Raw genomic sequence first — 23,882 nt, 5'->3', positions numbered from 1 at the left:
TTTTTTACAAAGACAATATTATATTATGGACTAGAGTATTTTGTCAAAATTTACAGGTAAAATATTCGAGGGGGAGGGGGTTCTATACCTTCAGAAGCATGTAAAAGCAATTCCTCAAGAACTCAATGATTTAAATCCAATAAATTTAGTTTATGAGTTTGTGACTGCTATTGTAGTTTTGTGTCAGATTTTGGTTTCTATCGGTTGGGAAAAAATGCGTCTAAGGAGGAAATTCACCTTTACAAGACAATACCAGATAAAGTGTTTTAGAGATCACTCCTGCTGGCTTTGAACTTTGACTCACATTGAACATGAGGCAAGGTTCGTATCTCGTTGAAAAGTTCGTATCTCTACCTGGAGCAATTTAGAATATCTGATTGCTAATAATGCATTCTAGCGATCAGAATAAATAATAACTTATTAGAGAGTGAATAAATCTTCTGAATTCCTTTTTAACGATGAATTAAAAACGTTTTTTGTTCAACATTTTTTTTGTCCTGGTTATATGTCAGAACGAAATAATTTTTTTATTCATAATTCTTTCTGCACATTCGAAATATTCCGACGTTCCCCAAGATATTTATTCTCTGTCTACGGTTAACACCTTTACCCCAAACAGAAGCAGACAGCTCCTGCCTCGATATCTCATTCCCTCACCGTCGTCCTTGAAGGCCGATCTTCACAGCTCAAGCAATCCATCTAGGAAATGCAGCTGGGACAGATTTACGATGTTATCGAAATGGGAGAAAAAAAATCCATGAAATGAGATGCGGGAATTGGGCAAAAAAACATAAAATCGGTCAAGCAGCAGGGGTGTTTTTCGAAGCATTGTTTCCTGACTGATGGAAAAACGTGCCTGGCTTTACCCACAGCTCAGCAAGTCACGAAGACAATTCTGTTGGATATCCCAAGATGCTTCTTTCTCATCTTCAAACAAATTATATTCGGTGCAATATATATGCACTCGCGATGGACGCATTGTAAAGACAAACAATCCGGGCGCCATAAAATTTTGACATTCGTGCAAGCGCATCCACACTTGAATAATTGCGTGTTTTTCTTCCTTTTACGTTACTGTGATACTTTCAGCTGGACGTAAAGACAAGATGGTACATAATTCAAAGGATACAAGGTTGCAACTCTTTCGCATCCTCGGGATATTCTTTTTTGTTTCCCTTTAAAACACTGAGTAGCCTTGATTTTTTTTTTTTTTTTTAATGTAAAGCGACAACAGTAAAATGGTTCATTGACAATTTTCTGTAGGAAATAAATTTGAAGTGAAGGATGAATGTTTAAAAATCAGTTATGATTTATGAGATTTATTAGTATGAGTTAAACACAAGAAATAACGGTTAGTGAAAATAATTATATAATTGGGAATATTTTTAAACATGAATTATCAGGCACAGAAACCGTGGAAGCTGCCACATATTTTCATTACGATAACGCATTTTAATGAAAAAAAAATCGAGCTATTAAGTAGGCTGCAGATCAAAGAAGTCAGTTATTTCATGAATTTTCCTGAATTTGAAATGGCTATTTTTCAATAATTTATTCAGAAGAACCCAAATAATGATAAAAAAAAAACATTTAAAAGAATTTACCAAAAAAAAAAGTGCATGGATCAAATATAGTCAAATTTGTTTAATGTGTACCATTTATAACAAGAGTTTCACTTAAGAGTAAAACAAAATGGAAAAAAGTTTTTTTAACGAGCGATGTTTTCAAAAACTAGTGCAAAGGTGACATCGTGACATCACATGCAGAGTCTAGCTTATATATCAGCTATCGGTGTCTAAGGCTTGTTTGCTGATTAGGTTTTATAGTTTTTTTTTTTTTTTCAAATTGAAAACAAGACCTAAAATATGTAGTAAAACTGTATGGTCAATAAATAAATAATAAATGAAAATAAAAATAATAAAAATGGTCCGTTTACGATTTTATATCGCTATACGCGGAAAAAAGTATTTAAATAAAATGCAAGAACAAATTCACAGCTAAGAACTGGTTGGCGAAAAATTTACGGAGCAGCATTCTGCGTCCAGGAAGAAAATGTAAATGAGATCTGGTCAGATGAGAAGAAGCTGACAACCTCAGCACAGCAACTTTCCAGTGAAATAAGAAATACGCTGAAAGCACGGGAAACAGCTGCATGAAGTGCTAAGAAGCATTACTAGTAACGCAGACCACCATGCGGCTACACATTTATTTAACAATAATGCTGCGTTCCATTTTCCGCCATTTTGAAGCGCATGCAAAAACAAATGTCTTTAGACAACTTTCTTGTGAAAAAAAGGCATGCGTCTTTATATGTAACAGAAATTTATTTGTGCATTTTTTTCAGAGTGGAACTTATTATCCTATTTAAATTGAAAAAAAAATGTTTCGATTAACGAGTGTTTCGCATTCGAGTGAGATTTGGGAACATAATATGCTCGATTGTACGTTTTTTATTATTAGATATTTGAACTAATATTTTTTATCGAGTATAAAAATATAAGCAAAAAATATCAACGAAAGCATAGCAAAAAATAGTATCAATTTTTTGGATGACTGTAGGGGTACTTAAACAAAGGAAAAACATATTAAAAACAAATATTGATATTCGTTTTCGCAGTTTTTAAAAGACAAATTTAAATAAATAAACTTCATTTAAATAATATTTCAATCAAAAAGATGATGGTATAAATAAGCCAAAGATGAAGTTTTGTAGAATTGTCGCGTACATTGAAATAATGTTGATCATTTTTACTTTCTAAAATATATTGAAAGGTATTGAAAACACCAAAAATTCAAAATCGGGTATTTGATGAATCTCTACGTTTCGAATTCTAAGAAGTTTGAACTTCTTTGAATTCGAAAAACATTTCATGGCATCATGTCTGTCTGTCTGTCTGCGAACACGATCATTCAAAAATGCTTTGATGTATGGACTTTAGACTAAATTTGCAGATTCCTATAAAATTTTGAGCAGAATCCATGCGGATGAAGTCTTTCTGTCTGGCTATTCGAATAAATACGAGTGAACTCGATAAATACAAAACACAAAGAGCTCGGTAGATAAAATCTGAACAAGAATTGGCATCTAAAATGTGAATTCTTATGAAATTTTGAAATAAATGAGTCAAAAGGTTGTCCGCCTGTTGATCTGTACGCCTGCATGCATGTAAACGCAAATAATGAAATCAACAGAATTCGGCGTGTGAACTTACAATTATAGTTCTGTACCAGAGTTTGGTTTTCAGTCAGTCGAATTTTCAGACTGACTGACATGGGTGTTAACCAGGCAAGAGATCCTTTTTGTAAGATAAACTGCATCGCAGCTGAAAATTCAGACCATCATTGTAATTTTGTTCAAAGTACAATATTGAACAACAACATGTCCAAAGAATAAAACTAAAAATGGTTAAAAGCAAAAAAAAAAAAGAAAGAAAGAAAAGAAAAAGAAAGCATAAGCGATTAAAATGAAATAACATGTAAGATATCCGATTCTTTTAAAAATGCACAAACATTGAGAAGTGGTTTTTGTCCAAATAAAAATAGTAAATCACAGGTGTTGAAACTAAAATGTTTGAGCTTCAGTGAAGTCAGTACTGAACAATGTATTGAAATATGCCTTATAGTAAAAATATTCCAGCAAGAACATCAATTATTCGGAAAAATGAAATCCAAAATAAATACTCAGATTCAGTAAAAATGTTAAATGCATGACAAAGATGTACATTTCGCAATTATTTTCGCCAATACCATTCAAAGCAGTCGAGGCTAAGGCACCTGCGAGAGGGGCGCGGGACTTTGTGCAAAGATCTTTATTAAAATATGTACGAGAAAATTTTGGGGAGACTGTTCTCGCTGGTATTAATTAATATCATTTCCTTTTGTAAACGCTCGTGTCGACAATACGGCTCTTTGTTCGATTTTTCGACGTCTCTAATAAAACTATTCGTTAAAATTACAAAATAAAACAATTTTCCCATTCACTTTCATCTCTAGTATAAATTAAATAAGGCTTCAGTTCTGTTAGTGTTTCCTTGTGCAGATATAAACTTGGCATCCAAAACACGTGTTTCAGCGAAAAATGAGTTTGGAGAAAACTATTATCGACCCAAAAACAGATTCGGAAGTTAAAAAGGTTTAAAGCAACTCAATATTTATCTCTATTAGGCAGAAATTCTTCAATCATCAGTTTAAATTAAATTTTCTTGACTTCTTAAACAGCGCATAAGTAGCCTGATAAATGGTTTAAGACACTAAAAGACGGGAACAAAATGCTTCTATTAAATTCGCCAATGCTAATGAGCGAAAATAATGAATTAAATGAACGTCCATTTAACATTAACATCAGATTGGTGTATTTCATTTTGCATCGGTTTAAGATCGGGAAAATATTTCCTTCCAGCCGAAGCCACAGAAAGGCCCGATTTAAATAATAAAAAGCTTCTAACGGAGCAGTTTGTAAGCCATCAACAAATAACGAACAGCTTCGAACAAAAAGAAAATATCTTTGCATTTTAACTTCCTCTGATTGAATAGTTCGTTATTCCAATCATGAAAATAGATCAGAAATAAAAATCGGAATTTGAACATTTGCTTTTTCAACGCGGACGAAATAAAGGATAGAATTAGTTCTCTTTGTACTTAGCACGGAAGTGCTACACTCCGAGCTGCATTGAAACTTCTCAGAACTAAAGACGTGCTTGTTAGAGGAGATTTAATTATAATCTACTAAATCGTGCTTTCCAGATATAGAAACGATTTCGAAGCTAGCTACTTAATAAGTTATAATTGTTTCAAATCACGCATCCATTCAACCAGTGCAATAAGTGTCTGCTAAAAAAATTCGCAAGGAATTAACATAAAATTACTTTTATTTTGTATTTTTTTAATTTCTTAGAATTTTTTTTATGTTACAACACTCCCCTGAACACATTCTGCCTAACGAAAAAAAGGCTGGTGTGGTGTGAAAGTTTGGATAGAAGGGTGCCAGCACTGGTGTCATCCTAGTCATCTGACAGTGGTTCAAAATTACGAGTTCCGTCCCAGAATAGTACTAGTGTTGCTTTTTAAACCGGACATTAATATAACTAAACTAAACCTAACAATGAATATGCACTATAGTTGTAAAATCAATTATGGAATCTTCATCCCCTAAACTAAAATTTTTATTTACTTGCCTACAAGTACAGAAAATCCCGATGATTCCAATATGAAAGATAAAATACATAACAAAATGATTTGAACTATTTTAGCTAAATCCTAAAAAGAAGTAAGCGATCTATGTGATAAAAATCCAATTGCTTCATTGAAAAAAAAATAGTGCATTAATATTCTTGAATCATATCTAGATGCAAAACAAGCGCAAGAAACGCAAGGTGGTTTTAAAAACATGAGACAAATTTTGACACTAAGCCTAGCAAACACACACACATAAAAAGTAATTTTTACTTTGGAGCAGGGGATCGGATCGCGAACGGTAAGAGGGACGCTTGCCGAAATTTGAGCAAAAAACAAATGCTCAATAGCAAACGTAACACCGTTACACAAGTAATTCCATTACAAATTGTGTGCAACGTGACAGATGCAATGATAAGTATTATTATGTGCATGGATCAAAACTTTGGAGTACTTAAAATGTGTACACGAAGAATTTGCAGTCCGAAGCTAAGTATACATGCTTCACCTGCTGCCATTCAAGCAATTACGTTGTTACGATAGATAACACATTTTTTTTTATTTAATCCACTGCAAATTAGTCCCTTGTAGAGCTCCCCCCCCCCTTGCGTCTGAAGACACGTGAAATATTATAGAAATAACTTGTTTCTGTTAGCTTGATTTAAGCTTAGAATTTGCTTCCAGGTTTAGAATTGAAGTCCCCAAGAAGACTTCGTAAACGTTACTGCCGAAGCTTCCTAGTGGTGAGGTCGGAAATGCAGGGTTCAAACCCGGATTTTATCAAAATCCTATCGTGCATGAGGACTGGGACGTTAAATATAAGATTGAGAATCAGAAGTCAGGTTGAAGAGAAATACACCGGGTTGCGTGTCATCTTCGCCTTCATGACATGATTCAGCAAAATAAATCCCATCCCCAAATAACATCCTAACAATTACAAAATGGAATGTTTATAATTAAATTAAATTAATAAAAAAAAGTTTAAACAAGTAACAGTAAATTATCAGAATAGAAAATACATATGGAAGGGATTTCGATCAGTTTGAAATTATATTTAAAATGAGTGTTATCCACGGCGGAACTAGTAATTGTCAGAATCGAGGACAATTGATACTTAGGCGATACACCATTTAATAAGTAATCTTAAGAAATATCATCTATTGACATGATTAAATTTTCACATGGTAAATTAGAAAATAAAAATTCGCAAATATTAATTGAATCGTTGCTATGCAAAGAATTGTCATAAGCATCGCACATTAAAAAATGTGGCAAAAGTAAGCATAGAGAAATTCTCATATCTAAAAATGCTTGTAGGTAGCTGGTTACCATTCAAACAAGATAAGTTTAAGCTAACTAACGTTATTTAAAATCGATATTGATATGTACAGCATAAATGATTAAAAATAGTTGTAAGTATAAAACACAAAGTATAAACAATAGATTTCGTTACAAGATAGTGGCAAGAAAGTTTGCATTGAAAGTATTGATAAGGATGTTGTACAGGCATATGATCATTAACAAGATAAATCCATAGTATACTATTTTGAAAATGCCTCAATACTCATTAGTATTTTTATTTTCACCTACCAGACGTTTCACCTACCAATTGCAAAAAAAATCAAAACAGCACGAAAGCAGTTAATTTTTACATTGCCCACTTTAAGCTGTTCTGAACTCACTAGTAGAATGAAATTCATAGCAAGGAACTTGTAGTTTGGGTAAACATTTTTTTTTTTTTAATTTCAGTAGTTCCAGGCAGGAATTTTTCTGTGGCACGCAGTAGCTTTGCTATCAGCTTATCAGAAGGCAGCTGAGGTGAGAGATCAAACTGAACTGATTAAAAACACGAAGCCTAGTCGACGGCGGCCATGCCCAAGGCCCCGATTACGAGCTTTTTCTCTGAATTCGAGAAGATGAAAAATAGAGTAAGCAGAAACCGATATTGTGAGAGAATACCAACTAAAACGACTTTCTTTAAATTGGAACTGACAGAATTTCGGCAGCTGTCGTTTTCCCTGTCTTGTACACGAAGTATAGAAAAAAATAGTTTAATCGTTAAAAATGTGAACTTAAGATTAAAGCGTATCTCCTCGCTTTCAGACCTTTTTGAGATGGAAACGCACATTTGGAGGATTATGTCCGTTTGTCTGCCTGTGAGAATAACTCAAAAACGCTTTGAGGTAGACAGCTGAAATTTGGCGTATGGGACTAGGACCCTATTTGTAGATTTTTTTCAAATTTGGAACGAAATTCATTCCCAGAAAGTCTATCCGTGTGCTTATCCAGGTACGAGTCACCTCGTTAGTTAAGAAACGCGAAGAGAGATAAAACGCTACACAGAATCAGAATCTAAAATATAAAAATTTATCGTATTTTGAACGAAATCTGTCAAAATGGTGGCCATCTGCCGGTTTGCATGTAAATGCAGTAACACATAAACATTATACTTATATTATATTATACTTATAACATTATATTATACTTATTGCGTGCAAACGCTATGGAAATGTTACGTTTCTAATTTATGTATGAGCCGTCAAATGGCAAATTTTAAATACACAACGAATAAACAAAACAAATAGAAATACTCATCATAGTATTAATTTTAAGTGAATATTAATTAAAAAATATCAAGGGTTTAGAAAAATGAATGCAGGATAATGCAGTTAAGAAATTTATCACCACTGAGACAGTCTGCATCGCATTTAAATTGAATGCTGTAACATTCACATCGGCGATCGTGTAGAGAAAGTAAAAAGCAGTTTAAATGAAAATCTTAATTTTTTTTTTTTTTTTTACTCTCATTCACTTTTTTTCAGGTTTATTTTTAATTCGTTTCTTGCAAGAGAATGTTTTTTCCTTGAATTTCTCGTGCATTCAGTATTTAAGTGAAGTAATTCGAATACCATTTCGGAACAGCTCACCGATTTTCTTCCAATTTCTATAGTTTTGGTATAAAGATCAGATACTAAAAACGGATACACTTCTAAAATTCTAACTTATGATTCTTGTTTTTCACTATCGTGTTCACATGTATGCGGACTTTGAACTTACGATTGATGCATTTTCTTAGTAAAAAAAAAAAAAATAATAATAATAATAAAAAAAAAAAAAAGAAAAAAAAAAAAACGTAATCTTTAAAGCGTTTTTTTCTTCTTCGGATTTAAAAACAAATTTAAACAAATTGATTTGCCGAAATCTGTCATTAAAAATCTAATTAGTCTCGATTTTCTTAACGTACTGACGATTCTCTGAAATGGGAAAAAATATGAGATGAAATTGCTCGTTGACAACTGATTGATTGATTGATGCATGTATGTATGTATGCATGTAAAGCATCTGATGGTTTTCCAGGTTCTAAAATCTTTTTGAATGCTGTGTTTTTACGGAGTATGTCATATATGTGTAAAAAAATATAAATGTTTCAAGAATTGAAAGTCAGTACGTCTTTGTAATATGTTGCATGTTTATATGTTGCATGTTTTCAAGATTTTCGGGCTCTTTTACGAAACAAGATTAGACGTAAAAGCTAAAAGAAGATTGACAGATACACACACAGAAATGGCCTAAGACCATGCAAAAATTATTTTAAAAAAAAATCGTGCTTTTGAACACAAAACAAATAAGTATAACAAATAAATACTCCAAGTAAGTGATCGAATTAGTTTAAAGCAAGATTTTCGAAAATTGTTAATTTAGTCACTTAGAGAAAAGTGCTGAATTCCCGAAGCCATTCTTCACAAATTGTACACGAAGACACCTGAACAATAAGCATGCCATTAGGATTTACTGAAAAACTAATTTGAATTGCAATTAATTATAGCCTTAGTTTCTTCAGTTGGTTTTTATTCTCTTGGATATAAAGTATAGAGAAACTATTATAATCTTTAAAAAAATCGAACTTGAAATTTTTACGAGTTTCCACGCTTTAGACTTCTCTGAATTCGAAACACACATCCTTATTATTAAGTCCGTTTGTGATAAAGATAACTCAAAAAAGCCAAAAGCGCTACAAGGATGTCATTTGGTATATAATCTTTACACCAAATGTATAGATCTCAATCAAACTTTGAGTAAAATCCAATCAAAAGAAGTCTGTCTCTCTATCTGTTCTAATATAAGTTAACACGATAATTATAAAATGAAGAGAGCTAGAGGGAATAAAATTCGGTACAAAGATTTAACATCTTGAATATAGACACCTATCAAAATTTAAGTCTGATCCCAAAAAGGATCGACCGTCTATCATTCTGAAATTTCAGAAATGTATATGATGTCTCAAAAATGATTAAAACATTTTAAATTTGGTATCTGATTTTGAGATGACAGTTGATACCAAAATTTGACAAAAGTCTACAATTGGTGGGAAAAAAGGGGTCTAAAATACAAATTCATATTTATTATTAGAGAGATGCGAGAAAGTATTATGGATATCTCTCCCTCTTAATTATAGCGTTTCAAAAAACTATTTTGAACGAAAATGGAGGCGGAAGGTTTTACGAGGCCTTTCTTTAAAATGCTAGAAAGGAGGGCTTTAACCTCGGTGTACTTACCATGCGGCAGTTTTTATTTTCTTAGGCCATATTGTCAAGGGATTCTTACCGTATATACGCCAAAAGTACTTTTCCCTCAGCTATAAAAAAGCAATACCTCATGCCTTTTTTCGGTCACAAGATGAGGTTTCCCCCTACTTTTATGAAAATGTTTGCACTTGGTTAAGTGCTGTTTTCTTACCGCTCGTGCTGCATCCCGCGATTACCGGAAGCTAGGGCGTTCGCCTCTTAGAAATTATTTTGTTGAATTACATTATTATACTATAGCATTACGCATAAAGGATTCGTTTTCGTTTAAAAAGTATTTAGACCTGTTTAAAAATGTAACATCCAGATAGTAATTTTAAAAATTCTGCATTTGTTAGTCAAGATTTAACAATTTTACTCTGACTAGATAATTAAACCCTCTATCTATTGAGATGTCCCATCCTTTATTATCTCATTAGATAAATGGTTCGATACTATTTGAGAGTAGGTGTGAACCACAATTCATTCACGCGGCAGTCAACGTATGAAGCTATTGCATAACCAGAAAGCATATTTTAGAAGTTAATTAGTTGCAGTGTTGATAATTAGATAAGAGATGTCATGAAAATTTTAGCACACCCAGAAAATATAAACTTGAGGAATAGTTTATTTTTACTGAGTCTAACCCATCATTATTTTGGGAAGTAAATGACTGATGAAAATTTAGGCACAATCATCAACACGACAAAAAACTATATATTTTTTAATGTAGTTATCTCTGCAATATTATAAAATAAAATTTATTATACTTTTCTTACATAAATTCTTTTCAAAATGAAGCACTTATATCACTTGTTTTCAATATTATCGCTAATTAATTTACAAATACATATTTTATAATGCATTATTAAGCACATAATACATTTTAAAATATGGCACTGAAGCGTTTGGTATGGCTTGGGTTAACCATCGCTTTAATTTATGTTGACATACAAATACCAAAACTGCTGTATATCAACATTTGAAAACGAATCGAAGGATGCATAGCATTCATAAAACAAAACGTCAACTCGCTGTACTCGAAATCAGGCAGGTCAGGAATTCTTCATCAGGATGATGTTATAAAATCATGAGCTTTTATTTTCGGTAACAACAACTTTGCTGGCTGTAGGCCTGTTACTTGCTAGGAAATGATTCTTGCCATTCATCTAAAGAGCAGCAGTGGTATAAAAAATCTTCTGCACACCAACTATAGTTTATATATAGAAGATTTCAGTATTTTCTCTCCTCGCTTTCAAACATACGAGTTCTAATGATTTTGTAAAAATAAAATGCTAAGTTTGCCTTCCTCAAATGTCGCATTTGATTTCGCTCTTTTTCAAAAAAATAACCGGCAATTCATATCTTATTTATTATTGATAAACGAAATTTATAAGCACTTATAAACGAAATGAAATAATCATCATGTGTAAATGACTGACGTATGTATCCATCAAACCTCAAACTGACATATCACTACCAGAAATTTACAACAATCTATTTTGATAATGCATCGTTGATTTACATTTAAAATAAAACTAAAGTGCAATAAGGTTTTTTATTGGTAAAATTATTAAGGGCTCATAAACAATTGTCATATTTAAAAAAGGATATTTTCATCATCATAAAAAATTATTTAAATAAAAGGCAAAATATTTTTTTAAAAAAAAAATCTTGTTTTACTATATAGTATGAAACAATGCAACAGAAGTACAGAAAAATTCGTTTGGAACGGGAAAATCTACAAATATGATGCAAGTTTCCATATAATATTAAATTCAGGTAAAGTAAAATAAATGTATATTGGAAGTAGACGATATTTCAAAGATGTGCATGAAAGCAATTGTGTCATTTTTGAAAATCAATAAAAATGCAAAGAGAAAATCTGCTAGCAATATTTTTTAAAAGTTCGTTACAGATGCAGTTGAGATACCACCCATTTATGTTAAATTTTTGTCACATAAGATGGAAAAAAAAAAAGAAAATGGTTGGAATGACGGGAACGTTTATTTTTTCCTTCGTTTCTTAGGAAAGAAAAAAAATCTGCCTAAATCTTATTTCAAAAAAAAAAAAAAAAAGTCATTTTGTGAAAACAAACAAACCGCATTGTGTTTTTCGAAGAATTATGAAAGGTGTTTTTAAAATTTAAGCATTGATATGTAATAGTGAATGTATGAGATTCTTAACTATCATTACCTAGTTAATAGCACATAAATACATTTTATATTTATCATAAACTCAATTGCTCAAAATCAAAATCGGAGGGAGACTTAACAGAATTCTGTGATGTTTTTCGACGTTAAAACTGGAACTACTGGACCAGTCAAACTGACTGGTGGATCTCTAGCAAAATCTATGTTTATGTAGATCATTGGTTAAAATCGTTTTACAACAATACATTTTAGTTTTAAGCCATTTTGGTAACCGAATAAAAAAAAGAAAAGTAAACAAAATCCTTATTAAATTACAAAGAATACGTATTACACAAGAGCAAATTAACCACTTCGTCGCTCGTAACACGCTTCCAGCGTTATTCAACATTTTAAAGCTTTAAAACGCTTTGTAAATGTTTACTTATTTGAGTTTTTAATTTTGTTTGTTCTAATGCGGAAACAGAAATTTTCGCGGACAAGAGAGGACGTTGAAAGGGTTAAACATTCACAGAATGGCGAAATACATTATCTACAATATTCCATAAGTTGGAGACATCAATATCGCATTCTGGTATTCAAAAACTTTATCCACCCGATTCAAAATTCAAAAATTAGATGGTTACTATTTTTATTCGTTTAGATCCAAATGACCTTACCGTGAATAAGACACAGATCAGCAGTTCATAATTCACCCTTGAATTCACTGTATACAATTTAGATAAGGCTAATCAACTATTCAGATAGTCGAACGCTTGAACCATTATGTCATCTTTGTATTCTGATCATCGGAGCACTGAGGTACAAGCGGTCATAAAATAAAACAATAATACGTTAAAATAAATAATACGTTATTTAAACGTTATTTATAGGTTAAAATAATACGTTAATTTATATTGTCAGATAAGTAGTTAAGTTTGAAACCAAATGTCAGGAAATTGTACTCATTAGTCAGTTAATAAAATGATATGATGCTACGACTTCGTAGTCATTAAACTCCACAACACACAACAAATAATTTTTATTTTTATTTAAGTATGGAAAGGATAGAGAGAAATTTAAAAAAAAAGAAAAAGATGATGAACTCGATGATGCATTCGTGCAAGAAATGTGGCTTTTTTTAAAAGCATAATTTCTTTTACAGACGGATCAAATGGTGAAAGGAGCTATATAAAAAGCATGGCTGAACTTTCAATAGTTATTAAATGCAAATACTTGAAATGTTCAGTGCTGAAGAACGCAGATAATGATTTTAGATTTAAATTTGCTAACACAAGCCGACCCCCTCCACCCAAAGGATTCAAGACTTCAGACGATGAGGTAATGAACGCAGAATTAAATAAGCGGGAGTGGTTCCACAAAAACCTTTTTTGCATATTTTCTAATGAAAATGAATTTGTGTTTCAGATGCTGTTTCTTCCTAGTCGATTGGGAGCAATATTTGACAAGGAGCTACGGTTGCAGTCACAAAATCAATACCGGATAGGATGCATTTCATTTCAATGTGTTTTTGAGTTATCGCGTTTACATGCATCTGAATGTACAGATCGACAGGTGCTCCTCCTCTCGTTGGATTTGGCTCACAATTTGATAGTTAACAACAATTTCGATGTTAAATCTGCGCGCTGAATTTTATCCAACTCGCTCTTTCCGTTTTGTAGTTATCATTTTAACTTATATTCGAATAGTGGAACAGAAACACTCTCATTATATTTTGATCACATTTTTATAAAAAATGTACACATTTCGTGAAAAGATCATATATCAAAATTCTAGCTCAAATCATTTTAATTATCTTTGTCACATACAGGCGTTTTACAAAAATGTGTTTTTTGGACTCTGGTTTCTTTCCGAGTGGATTCTATGAGGTCTTCCGAGGTCTAAAACTCGGGGACTCGTCAAAATCTTGACTTCGATATTTTTAACAAATACAATACTTACTCTATATTTTTATAGAGTAAGTATTATTATAAAGAGTGAGGGGGGGGGTATTTTTTATGAAAAACATACACAATTGAGAAAACCGAATTAAAAACCATACAAAATCAGACTTCCATATAAACCGCAAAAATAAAATCAAAGATAGTAAGTAGTTGCAGAATTATAATTCAACGAGCATCTGTAACAAAATGCTTATTTTATTAAAATCGTTTCTGAAAGAAGGTAAATATAAATAAATAATATAAATTAAATTTAAAATATAAATAAAATATCTATAAAATAAAAAAGTCTGCTAACAGATAGGCAAAGTGTATTGAATATGTTATTTTAACCTTTTAACCTACGAACGATGATACGGATATTTATTATTTTAATTCTTATAATAATATAAAGGACATTTAATGTATTGAAATGTTCTAAGTGATTTTTTTTTTTTTTGCATTTTAAATTACTTAATACGTTCAATAATGCGAAATGTAAAAATCATTCCAAACGCTCCACAGTGGCTGACCATTGTAAAGATCGCAATAAAATCTGTAATGCATTGTTTTCCTTTTAAAGTTATTGCTGTTGTCCAACCTGGTGTGTTGCAAAATTTTAATTAAAAATGAATCGAAATTTTTAACATTTTCTTAATAACTCCAAGGAATAATATCGCCTCAACACTCATCCTAAACTATTTTAAATTCTAAAAATGAGCTTTTTAGTTATGCTAATATTATTTCAATGTAATATTTCTTAAATTTTTTTTTTAGATTTTTCAAAACTAGTTTTAATTTACACGGGCTGTTTACAAACAAGCACTCAACGCACACTGATATAAGCAAATCCAAAATGTAATGTCACGATGACACCTCATTGGTGGTTATACGAAAAATCTTTCGTTCAATGAGCAACTATCTTACATTTTGTGTCCTTCTTTATGCGAGGTGCTCGTTCAGCAATATTTGCGTGTATATATACATTCTATGAATTATAAAGTATTGGGATAATATGGCTTTGCTTAGTGTAATTCTTTCGACCTGTTTGATTTCGTTTACTTAAGATTTACAGCATTTGTACAGCATCACAGCAAACAACAAAATTATTCAAATGAAAAATTAATCTAAATAAATTTAAAAAATGTCTTGAAATGTGAAATTAAATTGACTAGTTTATTAAAAGTGTTGCCTTATAATGTAAATTGACTCGGGCCACAAGACACTTAAATTCGCCAATGAAAAAAAGGACCACAAAGATTTCCGTGTTTCGAAGCTAAATCTTTGCTATAAATCTCCGCGATTCCTTTCGCGTTTGAAAAATAGACTGTACAGTCGAGTAATAAGATAAGAAATCAAGATTTTACAACGTTACAAAATGAGCTGTCTCTATTTCAAAAACAGATATTCTGTCATAAGCATAGAAAACTGACTAATACTTTAATGCTACTTAATTTATAAAGACACTTTAAATTCAAAATAATTACGGAAGAGTTTTCTTTTGACTATTAATGAACCCACATACTATTAATCTGGTTCATAAAATAAGTGGCTTATACATTATATATGTGGTTTATGTAGAATTTTTACTCAGTAGAATGTATTGTAACCGTAAGAAAACTCGAGATTTCGTCAAATCTCCACGTTTAAAAAATGTACAATGAAGCAGCCTGCAATTCGTACAATAGTTGGTTTACATTTGATTATTGCCATTCGATAATAAGTAGTAAGAAGTATTTCTCTACCACATACTTTAGCGTTTTTATATGTACTAGACACCTTTAATGACTACCTTGGCCGTGGTGGCCTGGTGGTAAGATCTCGGCTTCGGAATCCGAGGGTTTTTCAGGGTCGAGATCCAATTCCAACGAAGAACCATCGTGTAAACGGGTCTGGTGCGCGTTAAATCAGTCGGGGTCAAACGTTCTCCCGCTGGGGTTGTGTGGAAGTTTGGAGAGGGGGATACCAGCTTAGGTGTCGTCCTCGTCATCTCACCGCGGTTCAAAATGACGAGGTCCATCCCAAAATATCCCTAATTCTGCTTTAAAATGGGGCATTAATTTATCTAAACTAAACGAAACTTAATGACCACCTTGTTCGTCCCACTTGACTTTTTAAACGATTTGGAAATATTAAATTAGAGTTTTTACCCATCTTGCGACGGTAAGTCTAAATTGGGGTTTGTTAAACTTTCTGTTTGAGTCTCATTTCTCGATTTTTTTGACATCTGACTGAATGGAATGCTAGCATTATCCAGAGCATTTCTAGTAATACTTTGCAGCTACAATGAAGCTACGCTTTGAATTCATTGCAACTGTAAAAACGTTCAATTAAACAGTCCGAAATTCTTCAGATGGTTTATTTACATCTCACAATTGCCATTCGACAATAAATAATAAAAGTGATTTTTGTGTATTCAGATAGATAGTAGCTTTCAGAAATTGGAAGTAAAGCAAGTTAAAGGGGGGGGGGACCATAGAAGTTACCAAATGCCTTATTCAGGAAAACATGCAGGACATAAAATGTCATACTTGTACATTTTATGCCGAAATGAATTTGAAAATAAAAAATAATGCATTTGCTTCAATTATAGTTGAAGAATTTAGCAATTTAACCCTTTAAAGGGCCATGTTTTTCTAGTCATATTTTGTTAAAATATTTTTAGGCTTGAAATTAGAATAAGAAAAGGGATTCATTTAGCTTATTAGATAAATTTAATTTGATTCATTCATTTGTTTAATTAATAATTAATTTGGTTAATTAATAATGAAGTACAAACCAAGACGCACCATTTTGTGTGAGATAAAGAACTGAAGCATCTAAGTTTCTGTCTTTCTAAAAAATGTGTCAGAACTTATGCCAACCTACATCATTTCATACAAAGATTGATACATTGGGTGGGAAGCCTACTTCCCATGGCCTTAGAAAGGGTTCATTTTAGAAAAGCTTGAAAAAACGAATTTATTAAATTGCACTGATGACACAATTTTAATGTTAAGGTTTTTTCTTTAAAGAGTATTTCTCAAACGGATCATTTCAGTTTTTGGAAGATAATTAAATGAGTAAAAATATTTTTCTAACACTCCATATTAAAAATGTTTAGAGGGTCCGCACACCAGCGCAATCCTTCTCCATCAAGTTATAAACATTCCGGGAGAAGGAGGATGCGATTCCATTTAATCGCGCAGAAAAATCAAATATTTGTATTCGAATATTCATTCATTGATGCCTTTTTAAGACCCAATGGTCCGTCCAAACTCCTTCTCTTCCTATTGTGAATAAAATGTTATTGTAGAGTGGAATTATGGGTAGAGGCTTTCTTCTATGAAGTTTTATATAAAAAAAAGTTTAGAAAACTCTAAAATGATTTTTCGAAAATAAGTAATCTACTATACAAAACAAGACCTTATTTCAAGTTTCGCAAGTTTTTTGGCACATTTTAAAATAGAGTTTAAAGACTTCTAAGCATGGAAATGGACCAATCGATGGAAATTATTGTGAAAACTCTAAATAAATCATGGAAAATAAACTCTATTTTATATAGAGGTAAATAGGTAGTCTAGCATCATACAAAACAAGATAATAGCGCACCCTGCTGGAAGGTGTGAGTTGTTTACAAAAAAACAATTTCAAGACACTCCTATCACAAAAGTCTATAAAAGAATGAAAAAAATTCGGAAACTTGGGGGAAAAGAAGGAAATGTACCACGAAACCACAACTGATTGCAATATTATTAAGGTGCGCGTGCGCACACCGTTTAGCGCCTCATTTGCATGAAAAGAAAATGATCGAGTTAGATTTTCCTTGTAACAAAATGCTACTCCTTATTTGTCACGTAATCATCCCGGGAAGAAATCGACTCTTTTGAAAGTCAGAATTGGCACTGAAGGACAGCAAATGAGACTTTTCAGTCTTAGAAGGAAACTTGGCATTACATATTTTATATTCCTTCACTTTGGCGACCAATAGAGATATAGAACATAGGAAATGCCATAGGATGTTGGTGAATCTAAAATATTTCTAACTTCAGAACATTCATTATCATAAAGAGGAAACAGTGAACGATTCTTCTATTGTTTTCTCGTATATAAAATATAGAAAAACTATTTCAACAGTAAAAAAAAAAAAAAAATCCAAATTCGAGATGTTGACGGTTTTTCCCGTTGTAAACCCTATCAATTTAAAAAACACATATTAAGCATTACGTCTGTCTAGCTGTGACACAGGTAACTCAAAACCGCTTTGAGATAGAACGGATGAAATGAGGTATACTGTCTTTTTACCAAATTTGTAGATTTATATCAAATTCCTTTCTAGCTGCTCGAATGTAAGTTAACACTACAAAACGAAGAGAGCCAGATGGATAAAATGCGATGTACAGATTTAACATCTATAATGTAGACACCTATCAAAGCTTGAGACAAATCCAAGAAGGGGTCGAACGTCTGCCGCTCGGTATTTTCAGAAAAATCTAAATGCGATAACTAAAAAAAGCAATGGCTTCAATACGTCACATTTGGCATGACCCAAATCACAAAATCACATAGCAAATTTGATACATGCAAGTCCTTGCGTTATTGAGTTATCGCATTGACATGCTTCTGAAAGAAAGGGTCGACAAACGATTACAACACCTTGTCGTATTTAGCTCAAAATGGCATATGTGTCTATACTATAGATGTAAAGTAACCCATTTTATCCATTCAGTTCTCTTTTTGTTGCTATCGTTCACTCAAAACTTGCATTCAAACAGCCGAACAAACTGACTTCTGCCAAATGGATTTTGCTTAAAAAGTTCCAGAAATCTGCGAATTGGATGGTTCGACCATACATAAAATTTTATCCTATTAAATGTCTTTTTGCGTTATCTTTTTGAAAAATAGATAGACATATCATCAAACATGTTTTTCCGAATTCAGGAAGGTCTGAATGGTGGAGATTCATCACAATCTCGAGTTCGAATTTCTTGACGATTACAATATTTTCTCTATAATATACGTGGAAGGAAAAATGGGATAGAAAGGAATTAGGATTTTTTCCAGCTTCAGTCATTTGATAAGTTTTAAATCTAAATTTGTTTGTTCTAGTATAATGTGATGTTTAGCTGTATCATATATTTCAAATGCAAACAATGCTAAAGTAAATTCGCTTGAGCCCCATTTTTGCTCATCTTCCAAAAAATTCTTTCTTTTTCAAGAATTCTTAGCCTGATATCTACACAAATGTGACTCTAGATATCAAAAAAAAAAAAGAAAAGAAAAAAGAAAGCTACACTTTGACTAGTTTAAAAGAAAACACCAAGGGAAAAAACAACAACTTAAGAATCGGTAGGTGCATCTTTTTCTACCTCTATCTTAACATCATAACCTATAAAATAAATTTATTTAACAGGTATATTTCGCAACATACGTCTGTACTTGAACTTCTCATCCTTTATTCGACCTTCTGTAAGATTTACACGCCGTTATATTTGTCAACATTTAAGCGATACTTTTCTCAAAAATGAACTGCAAGGAACGCGCACACAGTAACAAAAAGCATTATATTTTGTATCGCCTCATTTAAATGGAAGCCCACATTTTTAATAAATAGTAATGGATATTAAAAGAATTCATTCAGCCAATCAGCAAGATTTGCATATTCAACAGTTTGGTAAACAAAACAACGAGAGTGGCCTCGCCGACGCTTCTCGTATCTTCCTCTTCCTTACCGTAACTGCTAGCGGGAGTAGTCTGCCCATAACTTCTAATAAAGGCGAATTTGTGTTTTAGATGCGCGTTTCCCGAACAGATAGAAACCAAAATTTGACATAAAAAGGCGTTTGCGGTCACAAAATCACATACCAAATTTGATATATTTAAGTCATTTCGTTTTTGAGTTATCGCGTTCGCATGCTTCTGAAAGGAGAGGCCGACAGACGGTCAACTCTTCACCGGATTGGGCTCAAAATTGCATATATAAAATCCTATATTATAGATGTAAAGCAAGTGTAACCCATTTTACTCATCTAGCTCTCTTTTTGTAGCTATCATGATAACTTGCTTTCGAACAGGCGGACAGACAGATTTCCTTCGAACAGATTTTGCTCAAGTTTGATAGAAATCTATAAATTGGGTGTAAAGACTCGACCCGATTTCAACCGTCTCATTCGAAACATTTTTGAGTTCTTGCACAGTCATTTTTCAGAAATGTACGTTTCGATTTCTGGAAGGTCTGAAATAGGGAGATTCGTCAAAATCTGGAATTTTATTATAATACTTTATACTTCGTATACGAGAAAACAAAAATGAACTAAGAGTGTATGCAAGGGTAAAGTGCATTATATTTTGAATTCTCTCACTTACTCTCAAGTCCACATTTTGAATAAACAGTAATATTAATTCAGCTACTGCGGAGGTTTTACAGATTAAATAGTTTCCTCGCTTAAGGGAATAATCTCCTTCTCCCCCACTTATAAAGAAGAAGAAGAAAAAAAATGGCACCTTTTGAAAGGCCATAAACGTGTTCAGTTTTTATTTTCAAAGCATTTTGGACCTGACAGTGAAGAAGAGGCCATTCGGATGCTTATTTGTATTCCGATGAATTCGATACACAACTATAACTTTAGTAACAAAATCACACATCAGTTTTCATTCAATTAAATCTTTGTATTTTGGGACGATCACGTTTACATGAATACTAATGGACAGACAAAAGTCAATTTCTGAATTCATTTACTTCAAAATCTGATGCGGATTTATATTTCAAATTCTATAGCTTTGGCAGCACATTTTACTGATCTAACTCTTTTGGATTTAGCAGTTATCAAATTCATTTTAACACGGAGAGATACATTTCCTTTACGCAGATTTCGTTCTAAATTGAACAGAAATCTACGAATTTGGTTTTATATATGTGTATATCAAATCTCATTCATCTCTCTCTCAAAATGCTTTTGAGTTATCGAGTTCACGGACATGAGGCCAGTGAAAGTATTTTTCGAACTCGGGTAAGCCAGAAACGTAGATTCTTCAAAATCTCGAATTTTTTGATGACTACAAAACGTCCTCTCTATTTCGTATACCAGAAAGTAAAAAGGCATGTATGTGTTTGATTGGATCATTTATTTTCCTGTTTGTGTACGAAGGTTTCCCCATCTGATAAGCTAACTCCATCCATTCGACCATTCTTCCTACAATAATTTGCTTGTCCATGAGATTTGCATAAAGATGCGACACAACTGGACGTTAATTCGAAATAAGAACGATCCTTTTCCTCGTTCATTGAGTCGTTGTTAAATTGTATCTAAAACTGATTACTTTTATTGATAAGTCAAAGAGCTGCGTAAGTAAGTGGAACTCGGAAACGAAGCGTTTCTCAAGGTTCCCGTGGCACACGCCTCGTTTAAAGAGAATGTTGTTTGATGGGTGGTTGGAATAAGATTTTTTTTTTGTTCTCGATTGGCTTGTTGACAAATGAAAATGAAATTATTTCATGCATAATTTCAGACCAAGCGGCATCGCGATGGAGGTGTCTTCGAGACACACTCGCATGGAGATTCCGAAATGTATGAAGCGTACAATCCATTTGAATCCTTTTAACGCTTAAAGATGTAATCGAAGCTAATTCTCTTTACCTTTGTATGAATATATATGATAACAAAAAAAAAAGAATTTTTAAGCGTTTAAAGGCTAAAACATTCTCGAGCTGCTGTGGTCTGGAAGTATGGGCAAGGGTGCCTGCTGATATTTTATCCGATCCCGTTTCAAAGAAGCTAATCCAAAATAATCATAGCGCTACTTCTAAAAAGCTGCTAAATTTCAAACATGATTGAAAAGAGACAATCTTTTTTTTAAAACCTTTTTCTGCATTATTTGGCATTTTGCGCAGTTTTATGACACAAAAATGCCATGCACTGAAGCCGCATAAACTCTACTTTGGGTTGGCTCTCAAAATTACGAAGAGTAATTTCATAGTAAAGACGCCAATATAAGCCAGTAAGCTTTAATGGTTTAATAAGTAAGTATTATGTATATCATTAAGTTTGGGCCGATATTCGAACCTTTTCGTTCCTTTATATATGCTTCCATTTTGATTGTCTTTGATTTTAAGGCAATAAGGCTTGATATATTGTAGAGATGTATTTTTTTCTCTTTCTTTTGGGATGTAGGAAGATATTTTCATTTACTTTTATCTTATTTATATGAAAATGACTGCAAAAACATTTCATGACACTAAGGATAAGATTCCTATCTAAATTATAAATAAAAAAAATTCGACTTCTCTTAAAGGGTGAATTTTACATATTTCTAAACAATATTAACACAGTTGGTTCATTAAATGATTTTAAATTCGGACCATCCTATGAAAATGTCAAATATAAGATAACCATCAAACTCTATTCATAGATATTTAGTAAAATTTCCACTTATTTTAAGTATGTAGCCTGCGCGGAAACTTCTGCGTAAGAAAGCAAAATTATTTTATTATAAAGGAATACAAGAATATGACATTACTGTCATGATATTATTTGTGATGGAGGTAGTTGTTTTAGTTTACTATTAAATTTTGAGGCCAAAATTGTTACATGCTAAATTATACATACTAATATACTATATAATATAATATAATATACAAATAATGTATAATAATAGAACATATTAATATATAATATTTGTACTATATTTCACACTATAAATATTAAATTTAACAGTATATGATATTTAACAATATTCGTAGCAGTCGGAACATTCTGAAAGAAAATGAAATGGTGTTTTGCTTGCAAAAACCAAATTTATCCATCCGAGTAACAGAAAATCCAATTCAGCCACTTGGAATTTCAATAAACAAATTTATTCACGAATCTACGCAGAGATTGACTATTGCATGTGTGAGGAATCACAAGTGCGGAATTTGTTTCCTGACAATGACATTCCAAAAGAATTGCACGCCGTCAATCAAGATTTAACAACCATTCATTTTTATATTAAATATTACAATATTTGCAAACTTTAAGTCATTTTTTTTTTAAATAAATACTTTTTTGTGAGTCTTTATGTGATTGAAACACTTTTGGAAATAAATTTATTTAAAAAGTGTGGTTACCTAATACAGATACACATTTTGTTTTACTTGTTTTTATCATTTCAAAATTTCAGTAAATTTATTAAACATAAAAAAATAACTTTTTAAATGGCAACAAAATATTAAAAAAATCATTTAAATATATATCAAGCATGAACGTCAATAAATATTCTTTAACAGTTTATTTCAGGTTTTTTTTTCTTTTCTATTTACATGAAAAATAGAGGAATAATATTTCAAAAGCTAACTAAATTTATTAATTAAAAATGACTCACATGATAGAATCCTTAGAAATTCCTGCATCTTAGAGCTAGCACAACATTATATGAAAATCATGTGTTTAGGCAATCAACATGTTATACTGACACAGAGAGCAAGCACTTTCAATGATCAGCACGAGTAACGCAGGTCGATCCAGACAGTCTCGATTTGTTGTCAAACACTACTCACTCAGAACGAGTAGTGATAAAAACGTGGAAACCATTGACTAGAATTGTGGAACTGGTTGCAAGCTTCTATCTCGCCAAATCTTGGCGATGGAACGGAATGGAGATCAACGGCCGATGTTTATTCCGGTATTCATTCACTACCAAACGTAGCAGGTTAGCGGGAGTATTTATTTATTATTATTTTTTTAAAAAAGAGTATCCTAAAACCCTGCAGGTTCAATAGGTTTTGTTTTAAAGGATACTTCAAGTTGCATAAATTTTTGAAAGTGTCATTTGTTCAATCTAATGTGGATATTTTGTCTAGGATGAAGATAAAAAAAAAAGGATCTTTGCGGTATGCAGTAATTTGCAATATTTTTTTTTAAAGTTATCTTACATCTAAGCTTAACAGGCGCTTTTCTTTGAGATGTACTTGAACGATTCTTTGGAAAATAGGCTTCTATAAAATTTTTAATAAAGTCATTCCATACGTTTTGATTTAGAAGTAAAATCATTCAGCTTGCAATCAGCTATTTCTCTCTTTATGATTGAAAGATATAATATGGTTTATTTTCGTCATCATCTTC

The 23,882-nt window shown here is 32.1% G+C and overlaps 1 protein-coding gene across 1 annotated transcript in view; it reads right to left on the bottom strand.

Annotated features, from left to right (window-relative positions):
* The window catches only part of LOC129971230 (uncharacterized), a 398,163-nt gene extending 374,888 nt beyond the window's left edge, over window positions 1–23,275 (bottom strand). Inside the window, exon 1 of the mRNA XM_056084816.1 lies at window positions 23,143–23,275. The gene's annotated coding sequence lies outside the window, so the exon portion shown is untranslated. The remainder of the gene's footprint in view (window positions 1–23,142) is intronic.
* Between the last annotated feature and the right edge of the window lie 607 nt (window positions 23,276–23,882).

Source organism: Argiope bruennichi, chromosome 6 (assembly GCF_947563725.1).
Source record: "Argiope bruennichi chromosome 6, qqArgBrue1.1, whole genome shotgun sequence".
Lineage (NCBI taxonomy): Eukaryota > Metazoa > Arthropoda > Arachnida > Araneae > Araneidae > Argiope > Argiope bruennichi.
Note: the sequence above shows the minus strand (reverse complement) of the source record. Positions and strands in the feature narration are given on the sequence as shown.